Source organism: Corapipo altera, unplaced genomic scaffold (assembly GCF_003945725.1).
Source record: "Corapipo altera isolate COAL_440 unplaced genomic scaffold, ASM394572v1 22b, whole genome shotgun sequence".
Lineage (NCBI taxonomy): Eukaryota > Metazoa > Chordata > Aves > Passeriformes > Pipridae > Corapipo > Corapipo altera.
In genome coordinates, this window is record NW_020884876.1 from 10346228 (window position 1) to 10373975 (window position 27748).

Sequence of the window (27748 nt, forward strand, 5' to 3'; positions counted from 1 at the left end):
GCCTCTTAACCTTCTGTAACACATTGTGCTTGAGGATTAAAGCCATTAGTGTAATAACTATAATTAGTCATAATTATCCTAATAGGGGATATTAGTTAATGAAATCTCATTTCAATGTTCTTAATAGATTTAATTAATGCAATATTTATGTCAGCTTGAAAAACAGAGGCATAACGCAATGCACCTAGTTCTTTATGCCTTATCAAGAAGTGTTAATTTAATGGAAGTTGCCAAAATATAATCCTATGTGAACTTTCAATGTGTCATAAATTTACCTTACACCAATCACAGTAATATGAGGGAATATCAAGACTTTGACACGTCTTCCCCTTACCTTTTCTGAAAAGAATTTTTAAACATCCCTGGCTGGCACTTTTCTAATGGTCTATCTTTCTTCTGAACTTCTTGGCTTTATTACTGCCCTAACAAGTAATTCAAATATTGTTCAGCCACTAATGTACTTTCCTCACCTATGGCCCCGCCCTCCCTTTCTGGGAGATGGCCAATAAAGTCAAACAAGTTGAAAATTTCCAATACAAGAACAATGAGGAAAGGATCCCTATATCACTATTGCTTCTCAACAGCTCTTGGGTAAGGGAATTCATGCTTTCATTTTTGAAATATGCACTTAAAACAAACCAGCACATGTTGAAATTTCTGTTGCTGTTATAACTCAGGGACTCAAGAATTGTAAATAAAGCTGCTTTGGATTTACAGAAATATCCTTACCTGTGAGCTGAGGCAGCTCTAACCTTGGGGAAAGCGAGGGAGGCCCATTCTCACTGGAACTATAATCCTCACTAAAATTTAATTCCCCATCTGTGCTAATTGTGATGATGCCCAACCATACTAGCACCAAGCCTATCACCAGCACATTAGAAGAATACCTCATCTTTGTATCTGCCCTCAACAGCTAAAAGGCCTTGGAGTCCTATGTTTAAGCATATTCCATCTAAAGACAAAATTTTAAAACCATGATAGAATCTTCAGGAAAATAAAATATTTCTAAGAAAAAGAAAAGGATTTTTTTCAGTGTTTTGAGTACCAGACTGGAGACTCTTGTGAGGTTTGCTTTCTCCCTGAAGACAAAGAAAAATTGAAAGGAGTCTTTCATCCTTTCAGCCTCACTGCCAAAGAGCTACGGATGCTTAGTCTGCCTGTCCCTGCTGAAAGCAGCAAATGGTCCAGGAACTTGGACCATTCATGTAAAAATTGAAACTGATGGCAGTCTTCTAGATGAGTAAGCAGGGACTCATCATTTTCACTCTTTCCACCATAAAAAATGTTTCCTTAGGAAAAATATTTCCTAACAGAAATTGATTTTAACACAAAATTGTCAACTACCTCTAAGCTTATAACACTTGTGCATGAACTCTATACTAGGTAAATTTCATCTCCAAGTTAAATGTTAGCATACTATCCAGCTTAGAATTGCTAAACCCATCAAAGTAGGTTAGAAGAAAAGTTTTCTTTTCAACAATGGCTTAAACATTCATGGTTTAGATACTTTGGAAATCTTATGTCCAGGATTTTCAAATTTTCATCACTAAAGATAAACTGTAAAGGCAAAAGAAAAAAAATAAGGGTGAAAAGACAAGCAACGAAATGAGAGTTGAGACTTTTAAACCTTCTACAAAGGCAATTATGTAAAAAGTGCCACTTTGAGAGTCTGACTTTTCCATGGGAGTGGACTGATATAGATTGATGATTTTGATAACTTTTGCTTTGCTTGTGATTGTTTTCTATCCTGAGAAAATTGCTAGAGGGAAGTTAGTGAGCTCTGAGCTCCCCATTATTCCCAGCCATACATTCCCTCCCATTCCCTTTTGCCAGCCCTCGAGGTCCCAAGGAGGGAGGGAGCTGATGAACTAGGAGTTGATAATTTATTGCCTGTTTTTTGCTTGATTAGTTTTAAGATGTGTCAGTTCATTATGGACATGAGAATAGATCCATGGCAGGATGAGGAGTGTGGAACTGCACTGACTGCCCCATTTTATGCATGGAAATAAGATGGGTAAGGGAAAGAAGCTACTGAAACTCAGACTAAAATTTCACAACTGACTTCTTTTCCTAGTGTGTGCCTGTGCACAGTTGCCTGTTCTAAAAACTGAAATATTTGGACTGTCAAAAGAATTAGGTTTATCTTGATGCACATCGTGCTTGCAAAACTTTCTCTTCCATGTCTGTTATGTGATTTTGTTACCCTGTATGGCTGAAATTCACTGTGGGAGTAGTGAATCAGGAGTAATGTCTGTAAGCCACTTTTGCCTTATCTTTCCTAAGCAATATTTGTCTAAAATCAAAGGTGATGTATAAAATAAAACAAGCAGTTGAAAGGAAGCCCATGCTGCCAGCATTAACATACTGAAGAGCCATAATTTGAAATTTTTTATGCCTTTCAAAAGTGTTCCCCTGAAGAAGGTTAAGTATGATAGTGTTATACACCTCATTCTTATGAAAAAATAAAAATTCTAATGGGTTTTCAGCTGAAAGGATTGTCTACTATACAGTTTGACTTTTTTTTTTTTTAATTACTGAACAAGTAAATATACTTACTTAGAATTCACCGAGGCCTGCTTGAGCTTTTGTCACCTATCACAAACCTAGCAACAACATGCACAAAAGAATTATACTAGCTACCACCCAGAGATTCAGGAAAAATGAAGTTTGTCTTGAATGCTTATTTCTTGGGGCTTCTTACTTATATCAAGTCTACTGTTGAAATTTACCCTATGGGGAAAGCAATCTCCAAGCTAATGTATGTGCAAAGCATCCTAACTCCATTTTTGAGGATTTCAGAGGGACTTCAGAAGCATTTAGCTTTGGGCTATCCCTCCATTGGGAAGAGAACCTTGCCCAAAGAGAAGCTTTACAGTAATTATCATCATCCTGGAATTTTACAAACAATGCACATGATAATGAAGAATGCTTTAAAATATCACCCTAATCATTATTAATTCCTTTGGTATTTATGGTGATAATGGTAATTGTGATGAACTCATTTTGCATTAATGTGAGTGCTTCTAGAACTCCACATTAATTTATAACACTATACTGAAGTGTTATTCAAGGAGGATATTACACAATTTATTTTTTAAATGTTTGCAAACTCTTTAAAATCAAAGACCTCCTGAAAAAAAGCACTTTTTTTTTCCACTGTGGAGATTGTTTTTGTTTCATTAAACCCATAGTTTCTGCTGAGATTTAACAGTGATGAAAGCTGACAAGGCTGAAGGGAATAAGCTGAGGTTCATGTCACAGAGAGTACATACAGAGAGAGAAGAAAAATCTTATAATTTTTAATTTCCAGTGGCACAAATCTGGCAGTTGTTGCTAGGTGTAAAATGAAAGCAAAAATAATTTAAGTAAATGCCTTTGAAAACTACAAGTTTATTCAGTATATAAAGAATTCTGGCCTCTGTTAATGTTGACTGTATCTGATTGAAAGGCTGATTTATAATGAGATTTGGCTGATTCAGTTTTCATATCTGTTTCAGTGTACCATCATCACTGTAGTATCTTTACTAATGACTGAGGTGTTACAGATGTCTTAGTCCACTATGTTCACAGTATGCCAATTTTTTGTAAATTAATAATTTAAATTGTAATTCCTCAAATTCCTAAATTTAACTACCTATGTGGTTTATTTTTCCACTCGAACTGCCTGTTGCACTTAGGCCAGTGCATCTTCCACACAGGTGAAAGGCTAAATCTAAAGTAGATATGTGTTTTGTTCTGCATTTTTCAAAGCTGCTTTCAAAATCCTAGTAGGTGTTGAGATCCGCTTTTCACACACCATCAGCACAGGACTATCACTCTACATTATTTCCCCTGGCAGCAAGGCTGATATAAGTGGCTACAGTATCCCTCCACTCCTTCTCCCTTCAGAACTGCATGGTGAATTTATATTATTTAAAGCACCTACTCTATTTTTGCAGTGTTGTTGTCAGTGTAGCTGATGGGAAGTCACAAGGGTGGAAATCATTGGCAAGGGGAGCAAAAGCTGCTTAAGTCAACTTTGCTGTCCAGGGAAAATGGAATGACTGGCCTTAGGTTTCTATATCAGTAAAATTCACTGAGGGCTTAAATGAAATGTCATTGAAGTAGTGCATAGGCTGCTATGCACAGGTGTTTGTGCCCTGACAGCGAAAACTGGTGAGAATTCATTCAGATTCAAGAACAATGTCATTACTTTCACCACCTTTTCATTTTCACTTTTTGAAAACATTGGAGTTAGTGAACTTTTTTATGCTAAAATACACATGAAAATCAATGAGCAAAATCAAACGAGTTTTGTTAAGCTCAAACTCTCTGTTATTCTAGACAGAATACAGCTGGAAATCCTTTGAGCTTTGCTGGCTATTCCTCTGGAATAAAGAATGCATAACCCTTTCATTCTCATGGATGTTGCTACGTGCCTCTGATTCCTGGATACTAACTTCTCTCCTCTGAGCAACAGGCAAACAGGCAGATCCGAATGTAGATTAAATCCTGCCAGCATTACACTGCTGCAAAAGGTACATTTATGCTCCCTTTTTTCCCAAACCTTTCTTCATACACTGCTTACTTCACCGTCGGCATCTGATGATGCCTGTCACATTAATGGAATTGTATAAGAAGAGGACACATGAGATGTAGGGGGAAAAAAAAAAGGATGGAAGATTTCCTACGAAAAGATAGATTCCTTCACATCTTTCGTGTTCTCAGTGGTACTAGAATGTTTCCCTGTAGAGGAAACCTTTGCATTGACCAGTAAGTATACACTTCAAAAAGAAGACAAAAGCAAAAGGCAACAAAAAATCTTTAGCCTGAGTTAGACAGATGCCCAGAAACAGACATACAAAAACACCCTCACAAAACTGAAAGCGAGAAAAAGATGGTAGGCATTTCTCAAAGGACGGCTCTCCTGAATTGTCCATTTTCCTGCAAGTTTATATCTCGACCAAAACAGCAAAACTTACAGGAGGAAAGAATATTTTTCACAGGACAATGGGTAACAATGGTTTGCAACCTCTGATGTTGTTGATTATCACATCTACCAAAATGGCAAAAGACTACATTTTACAGAAAATGAACACACATCAGTTTGTTCATTTTTTTGGTACTGGGAAGAAAACAAAAGATTCCTGATCTTGATATTCTCACCATATGAGGATATTTTACAAAAGGCCAGGTATATTTCCATGAATAACTGCATTCAACTGAGTTGAGAATGCACTTTTTAATACTTTTTAAAAATTGTATATGCGGAATGGAATTATAGATATGACTATGTAAAACTATTTTTTCATACAAATATGTGCAAATCCCATAACAAAAAAAAATGACAAAGGAGAGACAAAACTGACTGTAATAAAAGAAAATTATATATAAATAAAAAGAAGCTCAAATCTCAATACAGGTATCAGGGTTTTTAGAACTTTCTAAATGTGTAATTTTTCTACAAATATATGACCTTATTCTAACTCTCAGTAAAAGAAAAATGTCTTTAGATTACTTTCTAATCCAAAGAACCATTGAATATACAGTAAGAAAAGAAGTTAGCAATTAAAAAGGGAAGAAAAAATACTAATTGCTAGTATTTTGGTATACTGTGATATTTCACTGTCTTATAACAGTCTTATATAGCTTTCCAAAGTGAATGTGTTTATTACTGCTTCTTGCAAAAGATGGTTTCTGTCCCATGACGCTAGTGAGATTTTTTATTTCCATATCGCTTTCATGCGATCACTATCACTGCTTTAGGTTGTCGTTATTTCTGTATTAACTCACTTTCCATGAGTTTTTTACTCTTAGTGTAGTTTGATAAGTTTTACATTTCAGGATCTTTTGCATTTGTATTGCTATTTTTTATTTATAAACAAAATGGATTTTACAGTACCTTGCATTTTAATTTAAAATACTATGCGAGTCTATCAAACTTTAAAAGTTTGCTTTGAAAGTGTGCTGAAATTAGCATTTGTATTTACCACTTCACTGTGTTAGTAATGATCAGTGGAACGAAATGTTAAACCACAGAAATTCATCTTTTATGGCTGGATAATCCCATCAAGAGGGAACAAGAATAGGCTGTTCTTTTCTTTAATAGGCTTTTGGGTGCATCTGTCTTACAATAGGCATCAAACTACATCAGTCATATAAAAAATATTAATATTGTCATGATTTAGTTATTTGAAATACGACTTTTAAAGACCAAAAACTTATTTATTGTTTTTACTCAGTAAATTTGCTGCCTTTTACTCAAAGGACTGCACAGGAATAAAATTTAAATATCAGAAATTCATAGAGAAATTTGTAATCATTGATTTCATTGAATCATAAAATTGCCATAATAATAAGATTAGAAGAAAAGTAATAGAGATATTCCTATAAAAAATTATGAAGTATTGCAGATAGGTTAAATTATTTATGATTTCCTAAACCAAAGCACAGGGAAAGGAGTGTTTAGGGTCTTATATTGCACCTTTTAATAACAAGTGCATTGCTATAATGAATGGACTTTTTAAAGCAACACATTATCTGTCACTAAGGCTGTTTTTTATCTTGATGTGAAGAATTTTCATCCTAGAAGTGCAATCTTTCAGATGTTTGTATGGAATTAACATTATGTGCTAGCATCTTTAGAACAATTGTACATCTGCATATCAATTTCTACTCTAGATCCCATCTCTGAAATGAGTGCTTGATATTGTGCTTTCAGTGAAGTCAGAGGTCAGAAATGCATCTTCTCTGGCATTTTTCATTAAAAAAAAAATAGCAATACCCAATGTACCTGTTAATTCAAGACCACTATGGCTGATTTTTCATATCCAGTTTTAAGCTATATAGCTGGCTTATGATCCCTGTGTATGCTGGTGTAAAGAATTGTATAGGAACATGGCTAAAGATTGGGCATTGAAGTTCATAACCTGCCAAACCTGGACTTTGAGGAAGCAATTTTTATCTAAGGAAGGACAAAAGGGACCACTTTCTCAGGAAGCCCATAACCTTAGCCTAGTCATTACCCACCCACAGTTCCAGCAGCTCTGCCAGCTCTTGAAGAACTGACAGTGAATAACTCTGCTGATTCAGGACAAGTGGGGATCATCTAAGGATTTGTCCATGTCATGGGTGTAACAGAAAACATGTTGCTGGCAGCACAGGGTTGTGCTGCAGTAAATCTGCTTCCTTTTTTCTCCCTTTACTTTTCCTCAGATATCCTGATCTGAAAGTTTGTAGAACATGTCAGTAGAGTTTGTCTGATAAATTCTTTTCAAACCCGTTCCAGGCACTTGGTTGATGACAGTCCGTGTTGACTGTGTAGTGGTTTAATTGTGGTTTAATCCCTCACTGTACCCCCTCTAGACCTTCTGGGTTTAGAAATGAAATGATGTACAAGTGATGACCAGGGTAGATATGAGACCTTTTATGCAAACATAACATCTTAAATATTTTTATAAAATATTAGCAAATATTGCATCTGATGCCAAGTTCTCTGTGACATTTCAATGCTGGTGTTCAAGAGACTACTTTAGTTGAAATCAAATGGAAGTGTGATACCTGTTGTTTGCTTGAAAAATAAAAAATAAAACATTTGTCTCCAAACCAAACTGATCCACTTCCAAGGAGGATGTTTTTAGATTTTTTGATATTTTTTGTCCCTGAAAGGCAAGGGAACACAGTATGTAAAAGCCAGTAGTAGCTTCCTTGGAGACCACTACCTTTCAGATACAAAAAAACTGAATACATTTTAAATGGAATAATTCATAACTTTGTAAGGACTAGTCAACAATACAGAGCAGAAACTATACCTACAGGAAACTATTTTAGAGTAAACGTCAAAGCCAAAGTTTGAGAGTAGGCAATGTATGTCTTAGAGGAGACCCTACATAAAATTTTTAGATATAAGTTGCGAGCCAAGAACTCAGCTACAGTTTTGGGGGCATTTCTGATAATGAATTAATGACTCTAAAAGATATATTCTTTTATGTGTTTTGATTATGTTAAAACATAGTGTATGGAAGAGGGATAGTTTGTTTTGAACACATGAATAACTGCATATGCCATACAAGATGCCAAGTGGTTATACCTGATGTATGAGCTTGTTTAATACCGCTGAGATATATGCACAATCAGCTGCAGGACTTTTTAAAAATTGCTAGTAATTTATTTGATATCTTGCCTGAGCTCCTCGAGAAAGATTAATCTCTTTAAAGGGAAGTATCTATTTCCTTCTTCCCAGAAAATTATATCCTTATCAAAAAAACTAATTTAGAAGAAGCCAATTATTTCTCAAATTAAAATGATTGTATTACAAAACTATTTTTCTTATGTACTTTGTAAATTTAGTGATACTTATGTATAAGGATATTTTTTTAAGAAAAAAAATTTACCATCATAAAAAACTACTGTTTGAAATCAGAACTACTGCTTTAGTACAGAAACAAACAATGACAATGACTTACATGAGAAGTCATAGCTTCTACCAATATCAGCTATCTTCCTAACTAATATAATACTTTCATATTGAAAAGTTTTTGTTCCTTTTTTTTTTTGAAAGTTACTTTTTCTTTTTTCTAGGATCTCTTTGCTGTAGCTTACTGCACTTTGCTGTTACTGTCAAGGGACCTGACTATCCGATAGGAGAAAACTGCACACCTTGTGAGCTTTTCCATGCATCAATATTCTATTGGCTCAGAAATTAAACATGACACTGGATTTCTGTTTCTGAAACTCCTTCACCTTTTTTGACCAATGTAAATAAATTCACAGAAATTTTATTTCTTAGAGATATCACTGCAATGTGGGTTTGATTCATAATATGAAATGCTACCATTTCTAAAAAAAAATAAGTGGAAAACATTTGTTGTATTTAATTTGGCATGTAGCAGCATACAGCTGCTGATACTGGTTTAGATTGACTCCAACTAATGACATTAGAAATCTACTTAATTCTGATTACAAAATTAGACACTTTACAGTTTAATGAATTTTTAATAAAGCTTCTGTGTATCATAGTATGGGCCTGCTCCTTAACGCATGGGATGGAGATAACATTCCTCATATTCCATTTGTTTCCCCTGTTTCAGGGAAATGATAATAAATCATTTGGGTATTTTCAGTTCCACCTTACTCTCCAAAGAGTGATCTGTCTCGAAAACATAGGACCAAATTCTTTCCTTAGTTAGACCTCTGCGTTTGAAAAATTAATGCATGACAGATTGATTTGTTCTTTAGAAAAAAAAGTTCACTTCTTAAATTACACATTAAAAATGCCACAAAGCACTAAACATGTAGACTCAGATATCTCAACATTATTTACCTTAGATACAGGTATGTAGTTTTAGTTGACTCAGTTATATGCGTTATCAATGAAAAGAGATAAAATATTGCAAAGAGTAATTATCTGTTGAACATCTTTATATATACCACATCTGTCATATACCACTTCAACTCTCTGGTTATATTTTGAACGGCACTAAATAAAGCAGGTTGCCTATTTCTAGATATTGAAAGTAGCAGGGTTGAGATAATTTTGTCTATGAAAAAAGGCAATACATATAGCTTCATATCTTCTCCTTGCTCAAGCACCTATGGGGAAACCAGGCACAATATGACATTTAGTTTGGGACATTTTAGAAGAGTAGAGTAAAGGATAGTTGGCATTTGACTTAATTATTTTTCTCATACCTGTTTCAGAAGGTAAATACTAGGTCTGCTGTTGCCAATAGCGCTGGCATTCACAAGCGTTGAAGTACAAAGATGTCAATGACATTGTTCTGTGGGAGATGTTTATTTATTCCCTCATCCTGTTGCTGTTTGTGTTATAACCACAAAAAAAACCATAAGGTCTACATCATATTTACTTAAAGAGGGTGGACTCATACAAGGGGTGGCTTTGCCCTTGCTTGATGGTCACTGGGCTCTTGCATTACTATTCCAAAACCATTTGACATATGAACATACTCAATGAGTAGCAAAGAAAATCAGTTAAAGGGGACATCATTATAGCTGTTGTTTCTTTCCTTCTTTTCCTATCTTGCCTTACTGAATTTTTGTCCTGTCTGTGTTTCCAGATGTTGACAATGTTTGTGAACTCTGTTGTTTGATGCCAGAGAATTCAGTTTGACATTATGGACTTATTTTTATGAAACTTTTTTTCCTGTATATTTTAATGTCAATCTAATAAAAATGTAATAAAATTAGGTAAAATCTCTTTTTATGCTTCTGAGGGAGTATAATAGCAGAAAGTAGTAGTCGAAGGCTGTTTTTTTCCCTATACCTGCCTGTAAAGGAGATTAGAATAATGTAAAATTATTTAAACAATTTCTAGAAATAGGGCATTAGAGAAGGGTTGAAAACACACAAAGAATGTTTGGGAAGAAAAAAACAAAATCCAGAAAGACTTTCCTAGTAATGGAGATGAGGACCATCCAAGATCAGAAAAAGTAAATCAAGAGTTATTCAAAATATGTACAATAGAAAATGTGAGAGAAACTTCTTGTATAACTAAAAATAACCCAGGACTCATCCTTGGAACAGGAATTAAGAGAAAGCTGTAACAAGACAGTGTTGCAGTTACAAAATTTCTTATACTACAAAATAAAGAATGAAGATTTTAAATTTGCTGTTTATGTTCCTGCCTATATTACACACTGTGCCTCTCAAATACCCCTCAAAACATAGTTTTAGGTCTGGATCTGGAAGTCTGCCAAAATGTGACCCTAGATCACTTAATATTCATCATTAATTCTGGCTGCTAGGGGTTACATCTCCAGTGAAGAGGTAACAGACAGTGTCCATGATCAGAAAACGTGTTGGAGAACACAAGAAGTGAATCACTTCCAAAACCTGCTGTTCATGGTGTTGCAAACAGGCTCTCAGCCACAGAGCATCGGTATAGACTAAAATGATGTCAACTGACCAGTCTTTGTGTCAAACTTATAGAAACAGAATGGAGAACTTAATGCAAAAATAAACTAGAAAACCCTCTCCTGTCTTTTATGTTGAGCAACAGTATCATTCAATCTTTCTGGAAACACCAGCTCTCAAAATTTAGACAAGCATTTTGAGGAATTTCTACTCTTATGTCTTCCCACCCCTCAAAAGAGAAATAAAGGAATGACAGGAGGAAGATCTTAAGTGAAAAAGATATCCAACCCAACCTTTTTGAATGGAACAGTATTTAGGTCTTTCAGTAGGAATCAGGTACTTGGTGCTTGTTTCTAGAAGTCTTAAAAGAGGAAGTATGTCCCCTTATTATCCAAATGAGTTCAGCCAGATATGTAATCAGTAATGAGTGTTGCTCAACCTGAAACTGGTCAGCTTGCTGTAATTCACAGCCAAACATACAAAAAGAGAGAATATATTTTATTACAGGGCTGATACATTTGATGAACAATCAGAACACTTCAGTGCATGCTAAGTGGTTCAAATTTGGAATAGAAGTATCAAACTTCTACACTTCAAACTCCATCTTATAAGTGGAATTAAATTTGAGCAGGTTAATCAGAGCTAACATGAAAATAAAGTACTGGTAGACTAGTAGGAAGAACTGGTTAACTCTTGTGCAATCTGAAGAGATTTTCCCTCAATTGGGAAAAAACAATATAACATGCCATAAAACTGGTATTTCCATAGAAGTCTATGATTTTTAATGTACAGTGAGTGATGAAAATTAGTTCCCAGGTTTCTCTTTTGAACTTATTCTGTAGATATTTCTTGAGACATCCTGGACTGAGAGGTCAAACATAAAGTTTTTTTTGTGAGAAATGTTCTTCCAGCTGTGAGTGTGTGTCTCTATTGCTTATTGATTACGAAGATTTATTGTGGTACATAGTGTTTGGTGGAGTTCATCCATTTAGTTTCTAGAAAAGCTTTTAATAAACTGGATAGGATAGATCGTATTTTGGAATGTGTATATGTAGGATCATGGTTTTTCATCCTCCAGCTTCTTCAAGGTAGTTGGCAATCTTCAACAAGATTTTCTTCTGCTGGTGAGCTTAACAGGTTGGGACTGGAAAGGTATAGGTTGTAATTGATGAAATTATTTTCCATGTAGGTTTCAGTACACAATAGCAATAAGGTTTGTAGTCTTGAATTTAAGAGGAGAAATTTATGCTGCAAAAACAATCTACTGTGTCACACTAATTTGTTTTGATGTATAGTTGCTTTAAAGACAGGTATTATGTTGTGACAGTGCACACTAACAGAAAAAAATTGATCTAAAGTTAAGAGAGATGCTTTATTTATTGTTAAAAGCATCAGAAATTTCAAGAAAACAGAATTTTGCTATTGAAATTTGGTGGTCCAAAGACAACAGTTTTGGTTTTGGTGTTTAAGATTGTGACTGCATGAGCTTTCTTGATTTATATCATATAACATCTCTGGAATTTTAGTTTTCTTACTTGCATTCAGAAACTGCTTGTGATTTGTAATAAACCATATCTATTTTATAACTAAAGTTCACAATGCTTCCTACATTCCCTTTTAATGTACTCCCAGAAAAAAAAAAAAAAGCTGTTTATGGTGACTGTGTGCACTAAATGCAGTATTTTAGGATGTTGTTACAGTGCTAGAAATTTTTTTTAACCAAAATTTATACTTCCAAATTTAAGATAACGGCTACTTGTGCACTCAGCATATGGTTTTCACAAAGTGCTGACAAAACTCTCCTCCCACTAAAGGAAATAGTAGTGTTTCTGCAGACTTCAGCAGTAGCACACTAAGTCAAAGCAGAGGACTACAGCAGTAACTAAGGTACTAAACAGATGAAACACAGCAACATGACAATGCAAACCCATTCTGCAGAATTACTGTACAAATTAGGCTTGTGCTTAGGGTTTATAAAAATACTGCTCTCAGCAGGTAATCTAGCACAGGTGAAGTCAAGGTGTTGTTACAAGCAGGGCTGAATCCTCTCTGCATGAAACCATGAATGCAGTCCATTATTTTTTACCCACCTGACAGCTGGTCCATGTCTTAGAACAGTGATGCGATTTTCTTCCTCTTGTAGCTGTAAGTAAAAATTAGAATACCAGCAAAAACAAGTGGTATTACTGTTGCCAGTGTGGTTGTAAAACTTGTCAGAGAAGGGATGAGCATGTAAAACTGCATGTAGGCATTGAATCTGTACCATCATTCCACAATAAACACTGAGATGTGGTTGTATAGAAATACAGGCTTACGAGAGAGGCACTGCTTTAGTCGGTAAAGTCTATTTGCTGTTCTGTACCCTATGAAAAGCAGAAAATAATTTAGTGAGTCTGCAACCAGAGCTCTTATCCTTTTCTCTGGCTCTTCTAGAAATCTCTGTAGCTGCTCAGGCAGTGCTACATAGAAAAAAACATTCTCATGTGTAAGAACTGCCTGGAGAAGGCAGTTCTTCTATTGAGAAGTCTCTGATCTGTGTTCGCTTTGGTCAGTTGTATCCTTGTCCTTTTTCCTAAAGAATTAGTGCTGCTGCTTCTCCTTTTCTCCTCCTTCTTTCCCTCTTCTTTTGTCAAATCCACCTTCTGTTGGCAACTACTGTTCCTTGCTTACTTCAGCCTGTTTACTGCAAGTGAGCAGAAAAAGACCTGTGTGTTTCTCAGGGTCTGTGTTCCCCTAATAATATGATCTACTATTAATAATACATGTTGGGGTTATTTAAAATATCAACTCATCTACTGGAAAAAGAAAACAGTAGCTCAAAACAGTTCCCCAGCTGAAACTAGGAATTTAACTACAGCAATAAACTGCATGAAAATAGTTCTCACAGGTCAAAGGGGGTATTCACAAGGTAGAGGCTAATCAGGCCTCAGTATCGTAACAGAGACACTAATTGCCTGATTTTCAGTGTCAATGGACACCTGCACCTCCTACAGAAGCGCACATTGCAGGCAGAGGAACACGATAATAAGAATGTATGGGGTAGTTTTCTACTAGAATGTAAAATGCAAAAAAAAAAAAAGTGCAACAGTAGAAATAGTTTATCCCCAGTGTACTCTTGAGTATACCATTTTGTTTTGATTCCTGTTTGTAAAAGTGTTTAAAATTCATAATGTTTAATGTCCAATACTCATTGTTGGTACAGTGGGCTCAGTAAAATGATGTTAAAATCAAAGCTAAAAGCAATGTAATGTGAGTTCTAAGTCATATAAGAGATAATGCCAAACAACCCAGTTCAGATTTTGAGAATGCCCTGTGAAAGCTACATAAAAATTTCCATGGAAACATAGACAGTTGGCCTTTTAACAAGTAATCTGTATGCTGAAATATCAACATGTCGGGTTTTTTAAATGGACAAATGAATGAAGATTATGCTCAGTTTGTGTACAATAAAAAAAGAATTGCCCTGGATTCCACAAACAAATAATTTGCTGCAAATAATTTGCTGCAAATAATTCATTTGTGTTTCCTTCTGTACTATAAAACTTTAATCATTTCCCCAGTCATTTCAATGAAGCAATACTTCTGGAATTTTTAATTTTCATGTCCTTTCGCAGTGATTGCTATTGAAATAGAAATATTTAGCATTGGTTTATTTTGATTAAAAACTAGTTTGTACAATATTTTTATTACTTATGCAAAGAAGTCTGGCTTAGTTTATTAGATGCATTTAAAAATATAAATATATTTCAAAGTAAATGAAAATCAATATTCAGTCCAACTACAGTATTTAAACAGTTTTAATGTTTAAAGAAATTGTTAAACAACAATTCTGAATTACATCATATGAATCTACAGATACCTGAATGACACCAAATGTAAACTGATGAAGAATATATAAGGAAAAAACCCACTAATTTACAAATGTTAAGAACATCAACTACTTTTTAAACACTTCCAGCTGCCTCCTGGTTTTTGACAATGTATTTTTGCTCTATCTGGATGTACTAAACTTTACTGAATCTACATAAACAATTTTCTTTCTCTAATGCTAATTCTAGGGAAGAGCAAAACACTTTAAACCTGTCTTTATTATTATTAAGCAGCTTCTGGAATTTTGGAGAGGGAAGGGAAGGGAAGAGTGAAGAAAAGAAAGGAGAAAGTAAAAGTAATTTTACACTCCAGTTCAATCTAAACATTGGTGATACTCCACTACCTGTAGATTCATTTTACAGTTTCATTCAAGATTATATCTGAACAGATAAGTTCACAGAATATTTTCTTTTGGTAATTCTCAATTTAAAAACCATAGAGAATTAAGAGACTCTTGCATTCTGTCAGATCCATGTCTCCTAACACAAAAATCTTACAAACAGGGGAAGAAACTAAACATACTATCATGGGAGAGCTACACCTTCATTCTATGAGTGAACTTATAATACTCTTCCAGAAGAGTGCAAAATCATATATATCAACTTTGCAAGAAAAATGCTGACTCTTTTCCCACACAGATAGCTGTGAATGTCTCAGAACTGAATGTAACCTGGCTTTGTCCCTTCTGAGGTGCAGAATTTACTGTAAATTCTCTACATTCTTTTCGCAGCTTCCCTCATCCAAGGGCGAAAGATGACTGCAGAGAATCCAATCCTACATACTTGATTACAGAATTCCTCTCAGTCTGTCTATTTATGGTTGTAATTTAGATGATTTTGTGAGGAGAGGTTATAAACCTGGTTAGAAAGAATTTGAATAAAACACAGATGTTGAAAGACAAACATATGAAACAACCTTCTGTGTAGAAAACCTGAAGGTAACATGCTTCTGGATATTTTACTTAATAGTAAAGTATTTAGTCTTATTATTATCACTTTTATTTATGAGTAAAAATATACATTACCTACTATTGTCCACATGCAGAAGTGTGAAAGAACTGAGGCTTTTCATAGAGCAAATTCCACTACAGTTATTCCTTATTCAAAAATTTTTGTATTCAAACTCACCACTTTAGGGCTAAAACTTCTTTGAAATGATGCCAAACAGCATTTATTTTCAACAAAATGTCAGAATATACAAGGAACTCAAAAGAAAACAACTTTTAGGATCAGTATCATAAATAATGCACAAAAAGAGCTAACAGTAATGAAGTTATCATTCTTGGCTTTGGTGAGTTATATTGTCTGAAAATTTAGTATGCTTTTGGGGACAAACAACACTATCTATTTCTCCCTGATTACAACCCTAAAGTGGACATATGTAACACATTTTTAGGCAAGTAAGCCCAGTAACTCATAGGTGTGTTTAAATGTGTAAGTACTCATATGAATGATAAGGTAGATAGGATTTTCCTGTCTTTGTTAGTAACATAGACATAGTTAGTAACATAGTTTGGTGTATTGCAAATATATTCTCATTATGGAACAAAACCAGGTTTTCAGAACCCTGCTACACACTTAAAAATGTTTTTCAAGTTGGAATACAGAATATAAGCTTTATGTCTTTTTAGGAGACAGCATTACTTTGAAAGTTTATTATTTTTTATGGTAAAATAATAAATTGTGATTTCTCTCTCTAGGTTCAAAACCTTCTACTATTATTTTCCTTCAAGTTTAATTTTAATTTTATCACACGTGATTAATACACAACACGGACTAATTGCTTAATCTCTTTTGAAGAGAACATGTTAGAAAAGAAGTTGGCTGAAGCCATCTAGAACTGGCTTTATGAGTTAATTGTAGGATAGACCACTCTTAGGGTTCCAGAGGGACTGTTTGGGTTTTGTCTGTTAATAGTACTGTTATTGTTCTATGGATCTTACTCTATAAGGGAATGAGAAAATGAAGCTGAGGACATCTTAGCCATGATCACTTTTTCTCTTCCCCATCTGCATCTCTGGACTCTGGAGGCAGGAGAATCCGCTAAACAGAAAGGGATGCAGCCTTCTTCTCACCTCACCGTTGCCGGTTTTCAGCAGAAGATGGGAAGGATTTGCACTCTACAAACCAAAGCAGACTTTACCCTTTCTCCTTACCTTGTAGTCTGTGCCCTTCTGATACTGAAAATGGATGCTGTAGCTCTACCATCACTCTTATTCCCAGCAGAAGAAATACTTTGGCATACTTGTACTCTTAATTAGCATGTAGCCTTCAGCAGAGCTCTGAGCAGTAGAATTTCATGCATTTTCATAGAAAACATGAACAATTACTGTAAATTAACTTAAATTAACCTCACGTAATACCTCCATGACCAAAATGTTACATGCATGAAAAGGATGTTTTAAGGAAGCTCACAGAACTATACAATGTGTCCACTGTAACCAAAGCAGAAAGAGCTACTTGACCTCCCATTATCACCTCGATAGAACAGGATTCAATAGAATTGGCTTGGCCAGCTTGCATTTCTGAACAAATAACCTGAGAAGGTGTACTCTTTCTTGTAACTGAGACAGTCCATGTGATACTGACACAAAGTGCATTGCCCTTACTCATCCTGGCCGTTTGGACTGTCTTGGCTTACTGGGCAGTACATCAGGAGCAAATGGTTTTGCAAGGAAATCCCAAAAAAAACTGGAACAGTGTATTACAAATGAATTGTACTACTGAAATTGAACTGATACCTATTTGTTAGATCTGTCAATGACCGATCAGTACAGTTTAGTAGAAGACTGATTTCCATTTAATATCTTTGTTTTAGTAAAAACTTCCAAGCAATATCATTTTTCCTCTGGAAAACAGAAGTGTAACGTCTTATAATTTGCTTTACCATAAATCAGAATTTTCTTTCTAGTCATTGAATGAAAATTTTGCAGATGATATCTGCATTAAAACCATAGTAATTTTGGGAGTCCAGGCCAGGAGCCTTGCATCAGATTGATTTATTTATTTAGTCTTCAGAAGGAAAGGAGAAACAACTTTCCATTATATAATTCTGCTTATTTAATAGGCAAGTTGTCTGAACAGAAGAACATCCAGTTTCCAATTTTCTGTCTTTAGCAAGACAGAGTTCAAAATAAATCTTCCACATTTGAGATTTCCCAAAAATACTTGCCTCTTTGCAGCTCAGGCTAGGAGGAAAGTGGAAAATTAGAACATTATTTTCTCAGTGTTTCTTGTGAAGATAGTTCCAACTGTACAGAAGAGAGATATTGGGTTACAGACAGCGTGTACAAGCAGGACCATAGCTTTTAACGGAATGATCCGCTTTCTGATACCTGCCCCTGGCAGTTTGCCGCCATTATTCTAAAAGGCCATCAAATACTTGTTAAGCTACATCATCACACTATGTAGCAGGTATTAATTTCTAAAATTAATTTTTAATTAATTTTTAAAATAATTTTTATTTCTAAAAAAAGTTCTGCATAGAAGTGTCATTAACTGAAGCTAATTTAAGGAAAAAAAAAATCAAACCAGCAGAACAATGAAAACACCCTTTCACTAATTTGTGTACTTGGTTTATGATGTAAGCAGCCAGATTCTTCAGTATGGTTAAGTACTTCTGTACCAAAGTGTCATGTTTGACGCTTCAATAATGAAGAACACAAATGGTGAGAAAGAATATATTAGTAAGAAGGGTAAGGTACTCAGTAAAAGTTTGAATTTAGTTTTTAAAAATCCAGTTTGAGATAAAAATCGAAGCATGACTTTCTCAGTAATATTCTTGAGAACTTTACCCTCACTATCAACAAATATAAAATGATTTTTTGTAGGATGAGATCTATGGATCTGTATACAAAATGTCATGAGATATAGACCTTTCTAGGAGGAAGGTAGACTGGCTGTGAGATTGCCACTATTTTCCTGTGACAAGGATCCCACCGAAATTTGGAATAATTCCTTTAGATTTCATCAGTTATTAATGTGGCATACTGTCTCTCTTCATCCACACTGTAGAAAAAATTAATAATGTTTTGTAATAACTTCATTCTTTAAAGTAAGCTTGAATTTTAGAGTCAACTAATATATATTTAAATTAATTATAAAATTAATAGTTTTTCTAGCATAGAATATGTTACAAATAACTCTACTTTCTAGGTAAATATTTATTATATATCAGAAACAGACAGTTTCCTGGAAAATTTCCATTAATTTTTTGAAAGACAATATGTGCTGTACCCTCAACCTAATCTCTTTTTTTCGGCTTGGTTTTGTCAGAAAGAATTATTGACATTCTTGGAGACAGGTAATATTCAGAGAATATACAGTAGTGTTTACTTTAAAAAATGAGACTGTTCAATCAAAGAAGGTAGACAGCTAGGACTTTTATCTAAGCCAAAGTCATCTCAATGGGAACTTTCCTGCCGTGCAATGCTCCATATTCTAAATTGTTACCATGCTGTGCCTGTCTTTTTATTTTTAGGTAACAGATGCAGCTTATTGCTTGGAATACAATTTACAGATTTTTATAATAGAGGTATGAATTATTAATCTGCCTTTCACTTGTAACTTTTTGTGTATTATAGTTTAGTAAATAATGATAAGCAGGAAATCAACAAGAACACTGTGGTATGTTTCCTAAATCAAACAGGTACAAGATCAGAGTTAACAGAGATAGTGCCTAGAAAGAATGTAGGCTTGGTGACCACAGTAAATATATGTATTTGCTGCCGCTTAGAAGCAAAGCATTTTGCTGGAAAAAAAATTAGTTTGAAAACTTTCAATATATCGAGAAGACTCAGGGTAATTCAAGCAGTGTATAAAACAGTTCTTTTATATTTTAGGTTTCATTTTAAAAAGACAAAGAAGTTGTGTCCTTAAAATCATTTGAAGAGATTTTATTGTGAAAGACTTTTCTACAAAGTTTATATATATATCTACAAAAATATATAAACTATATAAACTATTAATATATATTTAGTATGCATATATATATATGACCATCTAAAAATAATATGAATTTTTAAGTACTTCAAATTGATTTTACATTGTTTTCAGTCAATGTAGTTTCTAATGGAGTATCACGTGCTATGTCTATCGCTTATTTTTCTGAACTGATAAAAATTATCATCTTAAGACCTTTTCTTAGTTCCAGCTGAAATAAACACAAAGTTCCACATTACCTTTAACAGACTTCGACTGAAACCTTGAGAAAGCAAAAGGAGATTCCAAATGCTCCTAAAATTTTTATCAAGAATATGCATAATCCGAATTTATCAGTATTAACAAAATATTTTCAGAGAGGATTCTTGGAAACTTCACATTATGAAGAATTCCTTCAAAATGTGAAGTCATTAATAATATGCCATTAAGTATACTTTGAAAATGAAAAACAAACAAACTAACTAACTAACTAAAAAACCTGAACTGAAATTAAAAAAATCCCAAACACACCATTTGGAATGTATGACAAAGAAATGCAGCTTTTTTTTTTTTTTTTTTTTTTTTTGGCACCAGAGATCATTAACAAAAAGGAGAAGAAAGAAACAAAGACTTCCCAGAGATTTTCTCTAAGCATCTTAGGCTTTACTATTAAATAAACAGTGAAATGTACTTTTAATCTAAAATAATTTTAGCTAATGTAACTTAAGGCTAATACTTACTTTCTATTCCATAGCACTTCAAACTCAAGAATTCACCATGGAGTCATTTTGTTATTTAGAAATACTTTTTCTAGTTCCATTTAATCTATTCCATTTTCTGCAGTGGTTAAATCAAAATAACAAAGAAAAATTTTTGTTGACATCACTATGAATGCATCAAAGTTATTGTCCCACGAGTTTAACCATTGAGCAGATAATCTGTATGTTTTATACATTTTTTAGAATTCTTTATGATCCTTTAATTATCTCTTGGCACATATCAACATTATAATATTGTGGTATTTTTCTAGACTTATAGGCTTAATATAGGCTTATATGTAATGCAAGTTTTGTACAATTAAATGAGCACATCCCATCTTTGTGCTCTAACTTAGTAGACAAAATTTTCATAGAGATCATGGTCAAAATTTTAAAACATCGATCATTGAGCTCAATATTAACAAATGGCCAATGAAATAATTTTTACTTCTACGGTGTGCCTAACAACATACGGGAATCAAAATCATTATTAAACTAGCAAAATAAAAATTGGTACATTTAACTGAATCTCTTTGAAGCCAAATTTTCAATAAGTACAGAAAAAAATTATAAACACAAAATTTCGATACTATCAGGACAGGTATAATCACAGTGACCAGATATCATAATGGAACTATATTCAACTACATATTTATAAATTAATGCTTATAATATATTGCATATAAAGCACTAAGTAGAAGTGACACTACAGTCCTTAAAAACTCTTCTGTCCTTTTGCCAGTCTTATACTACTTGTAATAGTGCCAAAAAAAAGGTAACATTTTTTTAATGACCCTGAAAATATTTGGCATTTAGAGAACTTCAGCTCATATATATCCCCATAGCAAATATGTACTTATTCTTAGATTCCTGTCTTCAGGGAAGGAACTTTCAAAGCTGTTTTGCATTTTAATCATTTCACACTAAATGCATCTCGTATTCTTTTCTATTGTTTGGGGTTAGGAGTGCTTGAATATTGCTGTTAGTTTAGAATTCAGACATGCATGCACGAGTATGAGTACAAAGTTTGCTTATAATCCCCTCAGGATGTACATATGAATTTCAGTGTGTTGGGTTCAGAGCAAGGTATGGATTTTCTACCTGATGTTTTCCTACTTTCTATTACAAATCTTTACTAGTAAATTTGATACCCTCATTAAACACTAACAGTGGCAAACTGTGCATACAGTAGGAACTAACTGAATTTAATTGTCATGGCAGAAGATACATTGTGCTTTGTGTGCTACACGTGTGCTTTGTCTTAAATTGCATGAAGCCTTGACAGAGCTACTCATTTCAGCTTTCTGTACTAGAAGATTGCCTTTTTATAAAAGTAGTCCACAAACACCACAGAATAACAGAATCACTGAGTCATAGAATGGGTAAGGTTGGAAGGAATCACAATGGATCACCTAGTCTAACCTCCCTGCTCAAGCAGGGTCATCCTAGAGCAGGTCTCCCAGGATTCTATCCCGATGATTCTTGAATATCTCCAGAGAGAGGGACTCTACAACCTCTCTGAACAATCTGTTCCAGTACATGGTCATCCGTACACTAAAGTAGTTCTTTCTCCTATTTGGGTAGAACTTTCCGTGCAGCTTTTTCTGCCCATTGCCTCTTGTCCTATTGTTTGTCACCACCAAGAAGAGCCTGGCTCCATCCTCTTGACACCCTCCTTTTAGAGGACATTGTCAGGGCCACCCTGCCTGACAGACATTGATGAGATCCCTTCTCAACTGTGTCTTCTTGAGGCTGAAAAAACTCTCTCTGCCTTTCCTCATAAGAGAGATGCTACAGTCCCTTAATCATCTTCGTAACCCTCTGCTGGACCCACTCCAGAGACTCCATGCCTCTTGTACTAAGGAGCACTGAACTGGACCTGATAATCCAGATGAGACCTCAGTAGGACTGAGTAGAGGGGCAGGGTCACCTCCCTCAACCCGCTGGTAATACTCTTCCTAATGCACTCTGGGATACCACTGGCCTTCTTGGCTAAAAAGGCACTGCTGGCTCATGGACAGCTTGTTGTCCATCAGGACTCCCAGATCTTTCTCTGCAAAACTGTTCTCCAGCACGTCATGTCCCTGTAGTGGTGCATGGGGTTATTCCTCCCCAGGTCCAGAACCCTGCATTTGCCTTTGTTGAACTTTAGTAGCTTCTTCTCTACCCATCTCTCCAGCCTGTCGAGGTCCCTCTGAAGGGCTGCATAGCACTCTGATGTATCAGTCACCCCTCCTAGTTTTGTGTCATCAACAAACCTTATGAGGAGACACTCTATCCCTTTGTCCAAGTTAAATACTGGGGCTAGCACTGAACCTTGAAAGACACCACTAGTGACAGGCCTTCAACTACACCCTGTGCCACTGACTATGACCCTCTGGGATTCAGCTGGTACTCAATCCCTCTCATTATCCACTCATCCAGTCCACAGTTTCTGAGTTTGCCTCTGAGGGTGTTGTGAGAGTGTCAAAAATCTTATATCTTCAGCTGGTCACTGTTTGAAGTTTGTTCTATAGTGCTATAAAATAGATATAATGAATAATTAAAACTCATGGAACTTCTCTGATTACTCACAAGCAGGCATTGAATTCACATGGGTGCCACAAGCTGTTTGAGTCTCTTAGTAAAGAAAAAATGTCAGACTATCCTTTGTGCTCTGGAACTAGTTCATCACTGGGTTATTGAGAATCTGGTTAGCAATGCCCTTGCACTAAGGTTTCAATTTAGATTTACCTTCATTTAAAAAAAAATCACAGTGAGCAGCAACAATACAGACTTTCTTTTGATAAAACATCCCCTTCGCAAACTCATGCTGAAATATACGGATCTTTTTTTTCTTTTTCTTTTTTTTCCCCGTTATCTCATTATGATTTTAATGAAGTTTTGTACTTGCCGTGAAACACAGGATTTCCTAACCAAATGAAAGAGCCCTAAGATCTTTGTAAGCACGGCCTAATAGTTAATTTCATCTCAGAAAAAGAGCTCTACAATTTATCTGTTGATCTACCAGCATTAAAAAAGAAATAAATTGTTTTTCCATAATCATCTCCTTCACTGGAATCGTTACCCTTAGCCTCATCAAGATTCTTTGCAAGATTCTGGGACTTTGCACAGGGATGTGACAGTAGAAGCTCCCCAGTCAGACATTTCATTAAAAATATACATGAAATATAAACAAAAATTGCATTAAAAGCTACATTGAAAAAGGTATAAAGTGATACAAAGAAGCTTCTAATTACTATCATCTTCAGCAGACAGCATATGGAAAGAATAGCAGCCTCTGTTCATGATACATAGCTGCTCTGCTCCTTCACTTTCCTCTGAGAAAAACATAGCTCTCAGAATGAATATACCAGGCAACCAAGTACCTACGAAATATTGCTTTTTTAGACAATCTTTTTTCCTTTCTTAATTGTCCACAATATTTCACCTATCAATACCCTGAATTTCCTCAGAGATAAAAAGAAACAATCTAGACAACATCTTCCCCTCATGGTAAAAATAGTAACTACTATGCCATTAGAGCAACCAGAGCCCTATTTATTCATTTCACACTTGGTTTCTGGAGGAGACTGGTTTGTTTCTGTCCCTGGAGAAAGTGCTTGGTATGAGGTTTGAAACGTCAGGGATAATTAAGACAAACTGTACTTTTTTGCCCCAACAAAGGAAATATATCCCTTAAAATAACTCCCTACTGAAATCTCTGAACAAAAAGCAGCCCAGCACTGTTGAGGTAGCTTACAATGCTAAATCAATTGTCAGCATTAGCAAGGCTCTGAACTGGAGCATCTTGCAGTTTCACTGCAATCCAGCAGTTACTGTGCTACCAGCAGGTACAAGTACAAATAGAATGCTGAATAGTCAGATATGAAAGTGCCAGTATGGGGATCAAATGAAAAGATATATAACAAAGATGTTTATGCCTTAGAAACTGAAAGTATAATTACTGTAAGGTCAAAGTTTAGAGTTCAGAGGCATTCAATACCAATTCTCATTCAACCATTCTAGTGTCAGTAGTCTTTAATCAGTATTAGCAATCATGTCCACTTAAAAATTCTGCAAATAACTGTATTCTGTACAGCCTGTTCCCCAGCCCACTGTAAAAACATCTCTGAGAAACACTGAGAAAATTTCTCTGCCAAAGTGAACTGGCATGAGACCTTGGTTTCATGTCTGCTCATCACATTTTAAGACAGGAAGGTAGTAATTTTCCTCATATAGTTGCTTATTAGTCCATCTTCGGGACACTGAACAAACTCAAACACCTAATTTCTTTTTTAAAAAGCATTCCATCACAGTGGGTTATTACAGTGACTTCAATTAGTCAATGATTAGTTCTACAGCAGTAATTCAATAGATCTTGGATACCAGGTTTTGAAGTCTTTTTGGAATTACCCATGCAATGTTAATTCCCTTACGTTTTCTTGAACCATTAGGTTATGCAGTTTACTTTTTTTTATGTTTTAGACCTTTTTTTAATATAATTAACACAATGAAGAGTTTTTCTTGCTCTGACACATTTTTTCATGGACTAATGCTACATAGCCTGAATAAGATATAAGGATACATTGATGACAGAGTATTTTGTAAAAACAGTTTTTCTGTGTGTTGTGATTTAAGCCCAGCTGGAAATAAAGCACCATGCAACTGTTCACTCACTCCACCCTCTAATTAACTCTACCCTAGCTAAAACCAGGACAATATGATATAACACAATGTTTAATAACATGGAAAACATAGTTTAAAGCCTTAGAAAAACAAGTCTGATTTTCAGTTCTTGTAAGATATATGACAGAATAGCATGTAGCAAAACCACAGGATCTTTAAAACCATGATTATTACATGAACAGTAGAATTTGTTCAGATTACTAGATCTGTCTCATCAGACCACTTCTATGCAAAATGCATGAAAACTGGATGGAAACCTCAGATTATTGTGGTGAAACCACATTAACATATTTTGTAATGATGCTGGCATAAAGGACTGTAAGAAAGCTTTTATTAATGAACTCCGTCTCTGTTGAATGCTTCCTTTCTGCAGCTTTCTTTGCCACTGTGGATGATGAAACACCCTCTGAGATGGAGAGTCTCAGGGGAGTTAAAATAGGAATCACTGAAGCAATGGCACAGTACTCAGGGACTAACTTAAGAAAACTGATAGGAAAATGTTGAAAAAAGGTCTAGACCTTCTTCAACTGTCCCCTTTCTTTCTTTAGAACACAGGTGTTTCTGCAAGGAGAGCTATCCCTTCTCCACCTTTTTTTAACTGTAGTGTAGCTCTCCTACGGTGAGGGGACCAGGGTTCAAAACACTTTTCTAATGTCATTTAAGAAAGAAGACAGTCACGCGAAAGCAGAACTTCTGAATTCCATATTATGCTTTAAGAGTCTCACATATTCCTGCAACCATACACTGAAATACATAATCTTTGGAGCTGAAACTGGAACACTCTTCCTAAGTGATAAGAAATTCTAATTCTTATGCCCCTTCTAAGCCCACAGGAGTCTTCAAATACCCCATGTAAAGCAGAAATACTTCAGTATGAGAAGTGATAGTGTTCTCTGCCCCATGTATTAGAATAGCCTTCATTTGTAAGGTATGGCTTGCATTTCTTTCAAGTAGGGAGGAAGGTAATGAAGAGAGCTGATCCTGGCTCTTCACATCCTGTCAGACTGTTTTACTCTTGCCTTTACAGAAGTGGGACATTATCACAACCGCCGTACTTTCCTTCAGAAGTTTCATTTTAAGGAAAAGAAGGGATCTACTTACCTGACAGTTCTCTTAGGGCAGACATGCTCTGAGGATACCAGGTGAAACAGGATCCTTCTCTGTCAGAGAAACACTCAAATTGTGAATCCTAGTGAAATTTTGTGTTTAATATTGAACTGTTCAATTATGTGAAGCTTTAGGCATTCCAGGACTTCTCCTAAACTAGAACTATAGGACACAAAATACCCAAAGACCTACCATAGGCATGTCTTTGGACATTAAATCCTTACAGTACGATGGTAGCTGAGTGAGAGTTTTGAGGTTTTTTGCATTTAAAAGTCTAATATCAGATGAGGTATGTTAGTCTGTCAGTTGATTTGACCTCCAATAGCTTTGTGCTTGATTTCTTCAATCCTAAAATTCTAGTCTTGCTATCATCACAGCAGTTTGTTTTGAACCTGGACTGTAAAATACACTAGTACTATGGTAGCAAGGATTACCTTAGGTAAAGGAATAGTGCCAGGACCTGAAACTATCTTAAGTGCCTTTAGGGCTATTCAGGCTTCATAGTATTTACCTGCTTTCTTTATCAGAAGCACTACCAAGTCATATCATGTTTAAGAATTTAAAACCACGGAAGCTTTACAAATTCATTAATAAAGTTTCCCCTTGAAAGACATACAATGCCATTAGTAGATACAATGGCCCACCCACACATACTGCTGTAGCTGTTCTAGGATGGGTCAGATATCACTGAGTGCTGGGAGGGCAGTAAAAGAGTAAAAAGCACTTTAATTTTGCAAACATTTCTTTCATGTCTGACCATACTGATATGTCTGTATGTAAGCACCTAAAAATTGTGCTGAAAAGAGGAATAATTTGTAATCTGGCTGCATGAGGAATAGCAACGCTCATGTAAGATGTGAAGACTGGCTTTAGCGCTCATGTTGGTGTTAGCAATAAATAACCTTTTCAGCAATATGAAGAGGGAAAGCATTAGTACAGTCCTGGGAATTGTAAGGTGTGGAAGCATGTCAAGGTCTTTCCCCCAGCCTGCTGAATACAGCCAACAGTTGCCAGGTGTGAGGATAAAAATTTTAAAAATAACTAAAAAAATGGCAAGAAAAGAGAGTTGATTATGCAAAAACACCTTTACAGAAGAAAATCTTTTGTGATGTCTTATTCAGAGCAATTCCTAATCCCAAAACACAAGGACCAGAGAATAAGCTGCATCTTTGGAACAGATATTTACAAATAGTAGCCACAAACATCAGCCAACCTGTACCGTAGATTTAAAGACAGAATTTCTTATATCTCACAGAGAAAGGAAAAAAATAGTGGAAAAAGAAAGGACTAATTGGCACGGCTGTATTAAGAATGGCACCAGTCCAAGTATGGAGGATGTAATATTACTCTTCAAAGAACACAGTGGGAGGAAAAAAGTGATTCAGATGGAGAGATGTCCCTGTGGGGAAACCAGTAATTCTTTGAGCTTGTCAGACTTACCTTGCAAGCTCCAGACAGATTCAGATGAAGTTAGGAATGCATCAGTGCTTGACGGATAATTCCAGGATACCAGTGTTCTCTTTGCCAATGCACATTCTTTAATGTCTTGGCAGCTCATAATAGTGCTTTCTAGCA